This window comes from Anolis carolinensis, chromosome 1 (genome assembly GCF_035594765.1).
Source record: "Anolis carolinensis isolate JA03-04 chromosome 1, rAnoCar3.1.pri, whole genome shotgun sequence".
NCBI classification, from domain to species: Eukaryota; Metazoa; Chordata; class Lepidosauria; order Squamata; family Dactyloidae; genus Anolis; species Anolis carolinensis.
In genome coordinates, this window is record NC_085841.1 from 295,518,853 (window position 1) to 295,530,876 (window position 12,024).

Sequence of the window (12,024 nt, forward strand, 5' to 3'; positions counted from 1 at the left end):
TTGCTTGAGGTTTATAAAGCACTTGCAAACAAGTTACAGTATGCAAAGCATAATGTAGTTCATTTCAACAGTTCTGGGTTTTATAGGTTTTTATGGCCTAATTATTGATATTTTCACACTGAAATTGGCTTAGGAGGCCCTGCAGCAGTCTGGCAGAGGATAAACTATGGCTCTCTGCCCATTGGAAGATATAAGCAAGGCTCTTTGTTTATTGAAATGAAAAAGCTGATGCTATATAAAAGATATACATGCTTAATATTTAAATAAAACAAAGTTCAGCAAAACATGTGTATTTTTCAATTTTCATATGCCACAGTGTCTGATTTTTCTTTCAAATATACTAACAAATTCAAGGTCAGGTATTATTTGCACACCAGAGTAGCATACCCTTGTTGACACTAACAAAGGTACCCATGTGACAAGGGTGACAATGGAGAAGCAGGGATTAATCTCTTCTCCTTTTCTTCTGGTCATATGTGCACCCTTTCTGGTGCCAGAAAAGGTACCTGGTGATAGCCAAGAGCTCTCCAGCCAGCGACCATGGTGACAGGAGCACCATGGTCTCAATGCTCCCCCCCCCTGCCTTGAACACAGTGCTGGATTGCATGGACTGCAGACCAAGTTTGCTTTGAAGTTGATCTACTATACACACTCAGCCCAAAAAACCGAGCTGCACCAAGTTTCAGCAAAATTCTAGAACATTCTCCATCTTTGTGTAACATGGAGTTAAACCACTTGGTGTGGTTTGTCCCACATTAAAAGCCTGAAGCCCCTAGATGTTATGTCAACATCCAGCTTCAACTGCTAGTTGACTTTGAATTATACAGATGACATAGACAAGCCCCATGTCTTTAAGTCACCTGTCAAGTTATGGTAACTCCGCATATTTCTTAGTTTTTTAAAGGAAAGGAATATTCAGAGGTGGTTTGTCATTGCCTCCCTCTAAAATATAGGCTATAATGCATGATATTCCATGACAGATCTTAGTCTAAGTTCTAACTAGCTTTAACCCTGCTCAACTTCTAAAATCAGAAATGATTTGATATCCAAATTGCACAGATATAAATCATTAGAAAAGTTGAATTTTTAAATGAGAATTGGAAATCTCAATTTGAATTTTTAAGCAGCAACAATTTAATACACAACTTTGAATGGCCAGAATCAAATGTTTAGTAGAGGCCCAGGTCTGAAAATCTGGATTTTTGCTGTGCAGTTTCAGAGTGCAGTGAGAAAGTGCAGTCTAAAGTGGAGAAATGTGGACAGGAGGAAGAGATTAGTTTTTTCCCATAATACAATATAGTGGTGCAACCTTTTTCTAGAAAGCAGTTTTACAACGTCTAGTACCTCAGCCATCCCCAATATTATATCTGCTATAAATGTTTCCACCATACTTGGCAAATCCTATTAGGTCTTTTGTGTTCTATGTACACCTGATAACAGTTCCCTAATGTTGCTGCCAAAGTAACTACAATTTGAATCTCTTGCAGTTATTTCCTGTCCACCTCTGTGAACCTGTGGCCTTGCTAGAAACCAATATTATTGAGGTACCTCCAATATTATATTTTCCACAAAACAAGGTCCAACTACAGGAACTCCAAAATGGCTGGAGGCGGACAACATAAGATACCATATAAAAATGGAGTCCAAGTAGAGATGTCAGTTGGCATTTCAGCAAGAAGAATAGGGCTGGTTCTCCATTGCACATGTTGTGACCCAGCAGCAGCAGAGCCAGAGTGAAGATGAGGAAGGGGATTTTGGGTTACAAGATGCAGGAGACAGCAAATGATGGGATGCAAGATGAATTCCAGGATGATGTCATGGGGATGGGAAATCATGGAGTTATACAGGCTGGTTCAGAAGCGCAGCCTGTGGATGAACTCCTGAACCAGCCTGTCATAGATAAAAACCAGGGAGAAATTCCCATGGGAAATAATGAGCTGGATTTGTCTCAGGCTCCTGTTCAGGTGCAAGATAATGAACCGTTTGACCTTGACAGTCAAGAAGCTCCATTACTATCTCGGGCAGATCGTTTGCAATGGAAAGGAATGTCTCAGCATAGCCTGAGATTAGCTGGAAAATGGGAAGCCACTGAGGGGAAGAGAAATGCATTTTTGGGTTGCTTTTAAAACTGTGTGTTGAGAGACAAACCTCTATCAAAGCAAATTCTCGCTTCATCAGAATGGATGGTCTATGTCTTCATGCTTTGGAAATTCTCCTGTTTATGCATCCTTGTAACCTGTGGATTATTATATCTTTGGAAATAGACTTTTGCTTTTTGCCTATGGATTACTGGATCTATTGACTCTATTTTGCAACTACTTTGGGAACTATATTTCTGCCTGCTTTGATATTACACACACACACACACACACACACACACACACACACATATATATATATATATATGCTGCTTTTGCTCAATAAAACTACAAAAGACTATCTTCTGTGTGTAGCTTGGTGTCAATAGCAAGGTGAACTATTCTGAGGTGTGACAGCACATACAGATGCAGACAGTATTGCGCCAAAATGCTAATGTGTATGTGTGTGTGTAAAGAAATCCTTGCAAAAGTTAGTTTGCAAAGAAACTCTGCAGAGGAGCTCTTTTTGCAGAGGCAAGGCCACGGCTAAAACAATGTATCTGTTTCTGGCAGGTGGCTGAGAAAGTCAGTTGGGATTTGAGCTTGCTGGGAGAGCACAGGAAAAAGAAGGCTCTCTAACAGCTACGGTCAAGTAGCTGATTTAATATGCTATGCTGTATATATTGATGCTGATTGATTAGTTATTGATCTTATGCAACTACATGGACATTGTATGATTGCAGAACTGTTTTGTATTTCAACTCTACAAGCAAGAGTAAAGTTTCCTTTGTTCATTTCAATTCCTCTGCCTGGTCTGAGTCTTTTGCACATGGTGTTATCTTGATGCTACTGATTCCGCTATACTCTCACCTGGTAACAGACAGATCATCAGTACCTGTCATCTTTTTCTGCATAATGGAGAATGTCCATGGTAGCAGTAGTATATCAATGTTGTACTAATGCCTACTACTGGTACCCACTTCACTCGCAAAATATTTGGGGTAGAAAGAGTTTTGCACACCTTTGCTCCCTTTGTTCATTTACATGATTGTGATCTATAGGAGTAGGAAGTTCTAAGCTCTTAATGACAATTGTGTAAATTTTGATGAATACTGTGTTGAGAGATACAGTCTTTAGTTATATTAAACAATCAGATTGGAAAGCTAAAAAAAATGTGTTTTTATTGTATCCAACAAGAAAACCATGATATCTCTAAATCCAAGATTTATCATTAAGGGAAGATAGATTTTAATCTGAAAACAAATTGAAATGTGACAGAATATGCAAACAAAACAATTTAATCCAAACTATTAAGTGCTGAGAGATGTAGGCAGCAATGCTGCGGTCTTATTCCCAGTTTAGTATTCTGTTTTGGAAAGCAACAACAACAACAGATGGACTTTCAAAACCATAACTGCGATGTCTCTAGAGCAAGATTCTAGCTATGAATGTTTTTTATAAACATTGAAGGATGAATGTTTGAGAAGTCAGCATTTTTATTTAGCTAAGGATTGTGAGACTCATGTTGCCTGCCTATCCATTTACTAACATTTTTTTTCAATTTTACAGTACTGTTGCTTATTCCATAAGTAAATGGGTGCTCACTAAAATAATTCATTTGCCTATCTTTCCAATCTCAGCACTGCTAGAATCATAATCATTCTGTCATATAAACAACTTCAAGCCCAAAACCACACTAAGCAGTTTTGTTATAAGAACGGCATATGTCACGCACCATGTATTTGGCTGTGGTTGTTTTTTTTTTCTACTCCAAAGAGCAAAGACAATGTTAGCATATTCTTACCAAGGAGAGAAAATCAAAATGCCCACTTGTGTGATGTCATTCGCTAATGATCATACCATTCATATCCCCTTGATGGATTGTCACCTTGTTGTGGTGAGGGGGTTTGCATGTTCCAATGAAGTCATGGAGTCATGTACTCCCAGAAGGGGCCACAGAGGAGGTTCCAGACCAAGCAAAATTTGAAGACCTGAAGACCTCAATGGCAGATCAGGTGGAAGATAACATGATACATGTTACAACAGCTGTAAAGGTGGAAACAGCATGCAGCAGATTGAGAAGCTACCTTTGTCGTGTTAACCATGCCACTGGTTGGGACCCTCACTCTGTGAAGACTGTACGTTGATCAGCTGTGCACTGACCTCCACACATTTAAAAGACTCACACACAGGCATCTTCCAAGAAAATTACTACTCTTGGATGGCCATCATACTTGGACAACGAGGGATTGCCTAAGCTGAACATTCAGATAATCTTCCATGTATAGGGTACTGAAGAACTGGCATTGGAAAATTCTATGAGCTGAAGGCATTTAATTATACTGGACACACTAGGTATGATTTATGGAAAACATGGAAGTAATTCTTGAAAATAGGGACTCAAGTAGTAGTAGTAGTAATAGTAATAATAATAATAATAATAATAATAATAATAATAATAATAATAATAATTCTTTATTTTTATACCCCGCCTCCATCTCCCCAAAGGGACTTGAGGCGGCTTACATGGGGCCAAGCCGGATAAAAACAACAAAACATATAAAAACATCAAAATGCAGACATAGCTATTAAAATTCAACACTCTAAATATATAAAATAATAATCATATTAAAACATATTAAAACATGGATTTGGCACCCACGTAAAAAGGATAAAAACGAACTGGGCAAAGTCCAATAACGTGTCTGCCCACTATGTTTAAACTACTGACTGGCATCAGAGCTGACAAAATTCAAGATTATCTTGAAGAAAAAAAACATCTTGCCAGATGAACAGAAAAGCAACAAACGGAAAAGCAGGGGCACAAAAGACCGGTTATTAATTGAAAAAATGATTCTGGAGAACTGTAAAAGCCAAAAAGCTAATCTTCACATGACGTGGATTGATTACAAAAAGGCCTTTGACTCACTCACACACAGCTGGATCATCAAGTGCCTGGATGCCATCGGGATTTGTAAAAACGTTGGCACCTTTATTGAAAACATGATGGAGCACTGGAAAACTGAACTGTTTGTTGGAAATGAAAGCTATGGACTTGTCAACATCAGAAGAGGAATTTTCCAGGGAGACTCATTGTCCCCTCTGCTTTTCATTATTGCCATGATCCCTCTGTCAACAATCTTACAAAAAACAATTCTCGGCTATCATACATCTAAGAAATCTCACAAAATTTCGCATCTGATGTACATGGATGACCTGAAGCTGTATGGGAAAACAGAAACTGAAATCCAGTCTCTGACTAACACTGTCCGAATTTTTAGCACTGATATCAGCATGGAGTTTGGTTTGGAGAAATGTTCAACAGTGGCATTGAAGAAGGGAAAAATCATTGAAAGTGGGGGCATAAATATGCCTAATGGCCAAACAATAAAGTGTCACCAGCCAGAGGCTTATAAATATCTGGGCATATTACAGCTGAAAAACATCAAGCATGAACATGTGAAAACTGTGGTCAGCAAAGAATACACACAAAGGGTCAGAAAAATTCTCAAAAGCAAGCTCAATGGAGGCAACACCAAGGCAATAAATACCTGGACCATACCTGTCATAAGATATACTGCTGGCATCATAAACTGGACACAGGTGGAACTGGACAATTTGGACAGAAAAACAAGAAAACTCATAACCATTCATCATTCACTGCACCCCCACAGTGATGTTGACCGGCTATATCTGCCTAGAAGATCAGGGGGCAGAGGACTCTTACAAGTAAAACAAGCAGTCAAAGAAGAAGAACATGCCCTGGCAGAATATGTAAAGCAAAGTGAAGAACCTGCTTTGATTGAAGTAAAAAATCAGAAACTCCTCAAAGCACAGCAAAGAATCAGTACAAGAAAACTGCACTACAAACTAGAGCTGACAGCTGGCACAACAAAACATTGCATGGAAAGTCGTTGACAAAATGGAAGGAAAAGCTGATAAGGAGAAGACCTAGCTCTGGCTCACAAATGGGACACTGAAGAAGGAGACAGAAGGCCTGATCCTTGCAGCCCAGGAGCAAGCCATCAGAACAAATGCAATTAAGGCCAAGATCGAAAAATCAGCTGATGACCCAAAATGCAGACTGTGCAAGGAAGCTGACGAAACCATTGATCATATCCTCAGCTGCTGTAAGAAAATCGCACAGACAGACTACAAACAGAGGCACAACTATGTGGCCCAAATGATTCATTGGAACTTATGCCTCAAGTACCACCTCCCAGCAATAAAGAACTGGTGGGATCACAAACCTGCAAAAGTATTGGAAAATGAGCACGCAAAGATACTGTGGGACTTCTGAATCCAGACTGACAAAGTTCTGGAACACAACACACCAGACATCACAGTTGTGGAAAAGAAAAAGGTTTGGATCATTGATGTTGCCATCCCAGGTGAAAGTCGCATTGACGAAAAACAACAGGAAAACCTCAGCCGCTATCAGGACCTCAAGATTGAGCTTCAAAGACTCTGGCAGAAACCAGTGCAGGTGGTCCCGGTGGTGATAAAAGGCCACCCTACTGGGATCTGCAAGCATCATCCGAAAATACATCACATAGTCCTAGACACTTGGGAAGTGTTCGACTTGTGATTTTGTGATACGAAATCCAGCATATCTATCTTGTTTGCTGTGTCATAATAATAATAATAATAATAATAATAATAATAATAATAATAATAATACATCACACAGTCCTAAATTCTTGGAAGTGTTCGACTTGTGATTTTGTATTCAAAAGCCAGCATATATATCTCATTTGCTCTGTTATACTGTGTCTTTGTGTCAATAATAATAACAACAACAACAACAACAACAACAACAACAACAACAACGAAGAGAGTTGGAAGAGACTCCTTGTGCTATTTAGTCCAACCCCCTTCTGCCTTTGTGCACCAAAAGCACTAGCAAAGCACCTTTTAATAATTAATAAATTAAATAATAATTAAAATATTAGCTTTGGAAGGCACACACTGGGCAAGGGAAGAGGCAGGAAAGGCACGCACCTTTCACCCCTCCCTCGCTCTGCACGTGCCTTCCTCAGCAGAGGAGGAGGAGGGAGTTTCTGTTGTGGGGGCTGGATAAATGACTTCAAAGGGCCGCTTGTGGCCCCCGGGCCGTAGTTTGGGGACCCCTGGTTTAGAGTGCTTGGATAAACTGGGGAAATACACACACAATAGAAATAAAAAGATGAGACTAGCTGCAAGTAGGGTTCTGTCAACACCTTTACAAACATACAAACACACACACACACACACACACACACAAGCATACACATAGAACGTTGAAGAAGAAATAATCTTACAAAACAAGCCAACTGCTCCAAAATAGGCATTCTAACATGTGCTCTCTATTTCTTGTGATTAAGTCTGAAGTTACTTTTCTGACTCAGACTACTGATACCTGTACAGGTAAAGCCCATTAACAGCTATAATAATATACACAAACAAACATCCATATAATTTGTGTCAAAAATTTTAATCTAGCATGTTGATTATGAGATACCACGTATCCACTAAATCCTTCACACGAGGTTTTTTTTAGGACATCCCCTGACCTCTAATGGACTAGACTGGGTTTTTATCTGATCCAGTGAAGCAATTTTTTCATACTTTTCTTATTGGGTGTAATTAACTCTTCACCTTCTTTTCCCTGGTCCATAAGTACATAGCAGGGAGAGACAATGTGTGCATGCTTATATTCTAGATTATTCTCCCCTCTGGCTACCTTTTTTAAAAAACATTATGTGACTCACATTCCCTGTAATAGAGTTTAACTCTGTTTTATATTTCTGCTGCCATCTCAAGGTTGTCTAAGAGTTCTAAGGACAGGATCTATCCTCATTTGTATGTATCCCAAGAGAGAATGAAATCCATCTTTAAACAAATGTTCTGGGCACAGTGTAAACCTGATTTACTATGGGAGGGAACCATTTAGACAAGAAACTATTTAAAAGTACAGGTAGGAGAGTAGGGAGCATATTCCTCTATCCACAAAAGAGCAACTGACTGCAACGTTTAGAGGAACCAATTTCTCACCTTTTGAATGTAGTATTAAATAAAAGAGAAACATTAATTTATTTTACAATGTTAGTGAATGAAATATACGAGGGCTATCCAGAAAGTTCATGATGTTTTGGAATTAAAAATAAACAAAGTATAGGAGAAAACATTTACCATATTCATTTGAAAGCCAGACCCAAATACTAGTTCTCACCATAGTCCCCACTGAAATCTAGGTAGTTATCATAGTGATAAAAGTGTTTGAAAAGCCCCCCCCCCCCAAGATTCCCGCCTGGCTTGCGTCCTGAACCAGGCAGGCTTCCCTTCTCTCAGCTGTCAAATGGTGCGCTCAGCTTTCCGCACGATCTTCCTGGATCGCTCTTTTGTTTTGAAGATGCTTGCAAGGAAGGTTTTTTGGGACAGGAAAGGTGTGCTTCTTGCAAAACCTTAGAAGAGCACCTTCTTAGCAAGCATCTGCAAAACAAAAGAGCGATTGAGGAAGATCGTGCGGAAAGCTGAGCGCACCATTTGACAGCTGAGAGAAGGGAAGCCATATTCTCAAGTGGGAATAAAAGTGCAAACCTCACCCTTTCTCCCACATTTGTCAGTGTACTTCCTTTGTTTTAAATATATTTCCACAGCCTTGATCATGGGAGTTGGACTGGAAGAAGTCTTGTTTGAGTCTTATTTAAGAAAGGAACATGGGATATAAATAAAAATAATGATGGTGATCTGATCTTTTCCCTGCCTGCCTAAAGCCTCTCAACTCCACTTTTAACACAAATAAAGCTTAGAACTTTATTATTTGAACAATTACTACCACTGGCCATGCTGACTGAGAAATCTGAGAATTATAATCCATTTTTTCAAAAGTTATACATGTATGAATACATGTATGGATTGGTTAGCTTGAACACTGAGTGAACCAAAGTGACACTTGATTTTCTATGGGAATCTCAGGAATGATTCCTGAACAAACATGCATGATTCACGAAACTTTGATATATTATTAATATCTTTTATAAAAAGAGATAACTGCCACTAAGTGTGTGGTTTTTTTTTTTAAAATAATCTTTATTGAAAATTTCATACAATACTTTAAAATATATAGAAATAAACCGGTAAGGCGGTGTAGTGCAAGAGTGAAGAGATAGACGTGAGGGAGGAAGAAAGGTAAAGGAGGGGATAGAAGTAATAAAGGAATGCAAGAGAGATGAAGAAAAGAAGAAAAGAAAAAAATAAATAAAAAAAAAGTGAAAAAAAATGTAAATAAAATACAATAAAATAAAATATCTGGGGCTTCCCAGCTTTCCCGATGGGGCTCTTTCATTTGTTTCTTCTTTCTTTGTCTTCATTCTTTTCTTCTTACGCTCCTTAGAATTATTAGTGAATTCTTACTTAATTGTCTCTTTTTACCTATTACCTTATTAATTAAGTTATTGCTTTTCTTATTATTTTATTTTATTTATTAGTTTATTTATTTATTTATTTATTTATTTATTACAGTATCTCATATTTTTTCCTTGTTTTTCCTTTTTTCCTTTCTTTTAATGTAGTTATCTACTTGTTGCCAGTTGGTCTCTCTTCTAGGTTTTCCCTGTTGTTTTGCTAATAAAAATGTTAGCCTGTCCGAGTTTTTTATCTCTGCTACTTTTGTTAACCATTCTGTCACGCTTGGGATTTCCTTCTGTCTCCAGTATCTTCCATAGACTATTCTAGCCGCTGTTGTCAAGTAGGTCATTATTTTTTCTTCATTTGAGCCTGGGGGGAGGTCAGTGATTCCTAATAAATATATTTCTGGAAGTTTTTTAAGTCTTTTTTCTAGTATCTTTGTTATGCTTTGGTGTATATTTGACCAAAATTCCTTGGCTTTTCTACATTTCCACCACATGTGGAAGTATGTACCCTCTTTCTCGCCACATTTCCAACAATTTGTATTTCTGTTTTTATTTATCAGACCTAATTTTTTTGGTGTAATGTGCCACCTATAGAGCATCTTCATCCAATTTTCTTTTAAATCGTATGCATATGTTAGTTTTAATTTCCTATTCCACCCTTCCTCCCATTCATTCATGTATATCACTCTCCCTATATCTTTCGCCCATTTTGTCATACATCCTTTGACTGTTTCGGTCTCTGTGTCCCATTCCAGTAAAACTTTATAAACTTTCGATATTACTTTTCCTTTGGTTTCTAAGATTCTATCCCATCTATTATTCTTTTCCATAAATCCCAATGTTTTATCTTTTTTAAAGGATTCCCTCAGTTGACCGTATTGTAACCAGCTTAAGTTTGGATATTTAGTTTTTATTTCTTGTTGTGGAATTAATATGTAATCTGTTCCCTGTTTCCTAATTAAGTCCTCATATTTCGGCCAACTTGCCCAACCTAATAATCTTCTTTGCACAGCCTCTAGGGGTGACAGCCATCTTGGTGTTTTGTTATACATTCTTCTCTTATATTTATCCCACGTTTTTAATAGGGCCGATCTAATTAAATGATTACAGAAATTTTTTTCTATTTTAATTTTGTCATACCAGAGGTATGAATGCCATCCTGTGCGCAAGTCAAAACCTTCTAAATTTAATATCTTCTTGTTTTTTAGTTGTATCCAGTCCTTTATCCATAGTATATTACTTGCTTCGTAATATAATTTCAGATTGGGCAACGAAAATCCCCCCCTGCTCCTGTCATCTGTTAGATGTTTTATTTTAATTCTAGGTTTTCTTCCGTTCCAAATAAATTTACTTATATCCTTGTTCCAGTTTGTAAAGTTCTTCTGATTTCTTAAAATGGGGAGACACTGAAATAAAAATAATATTTTGGGTAATACGTTCATTTTAATTGTGGCCATTCTACCTAATAATGATAGCTTTAGATTTTTCCATATCTCAAGTTCTTTTTTTATTTCATTCCATGTTTTGTCGTAATTGTTTTTCAATAACTGTATATTCTTTGATGTTATATTTATTCCTAAATATTTAATTTTTGATATTATTTGGACCCCCAACTGCTCTGTTATCCTCTCTTGTTTTTCCTTTTGGATGTTTTTTGCTAATGCTTTGGTTTTACTTATATTCATCTTGAATCCTGCTAGATCTCCATATTCCTTGATAGTCTCAATCCATTTTTCCCCTTTTGTTACCGGGTCTTCGATAAAACAAATTAAATCATCTGCGTATGCTCTTACTTTGTAATGTGTCCCTTGGATTACTGTGCCCTGTAATTCTTTATCTTCTCTAATCTTATTAAGTAAAATTTCTAGAGTCATTATAAATATTAATGGGGACAGAGGGCAACCTTGTCTTGTCCCTTTCTGTATTTCGATTTGAGCTGTTTCTTGGCCGTTTATTGTAATTTTAGCTGTTTGATTTTGGTATATAGTTTCTAGTATGTTTTGAAAGTAGTAGCCCATATCTAATTCCTGCGCTAAAAATTTAAAAAAGTTCCAATTCACCCTGTCAAATGCTTTTTCGGCGTCTATTGCTAAAAATATCATTTCCCTCTGATTATTAACTTCATAATATTCTATAAGGTCAAGAACTATTCTAATATTATCCTTTATATGTCTGTTTGGGAGAAATCCCACTTGGTCATCTTTTATCCATTTTGATAAAAACTTTTTTAATCTGTCTGCTATAATATTTGAGAAAATTTTATAATCAATATTTAATAACGAGATGGGCCTATAATTTTTGACCTCTTCTGGATCATTATTTTCTTTGTGTATTACCGTGATTGTGGCTTCTTTCCATGTATCTGGCATTTTCTTTTGGTTTCTGATTATATTCATGATCTTTTGGAGTTGTGGGGCTAATTCTTTTTTAAAAGTCTTATAATATATTGCGGTTAGGCCATCCGGTCCTGGGGCTTTTGATCCGTCTATTTTTCTGATTGCTTCTTCTATTTCTTTTATTGAAATCTCCTTATTTAGGAGTTCTCTTTCCTC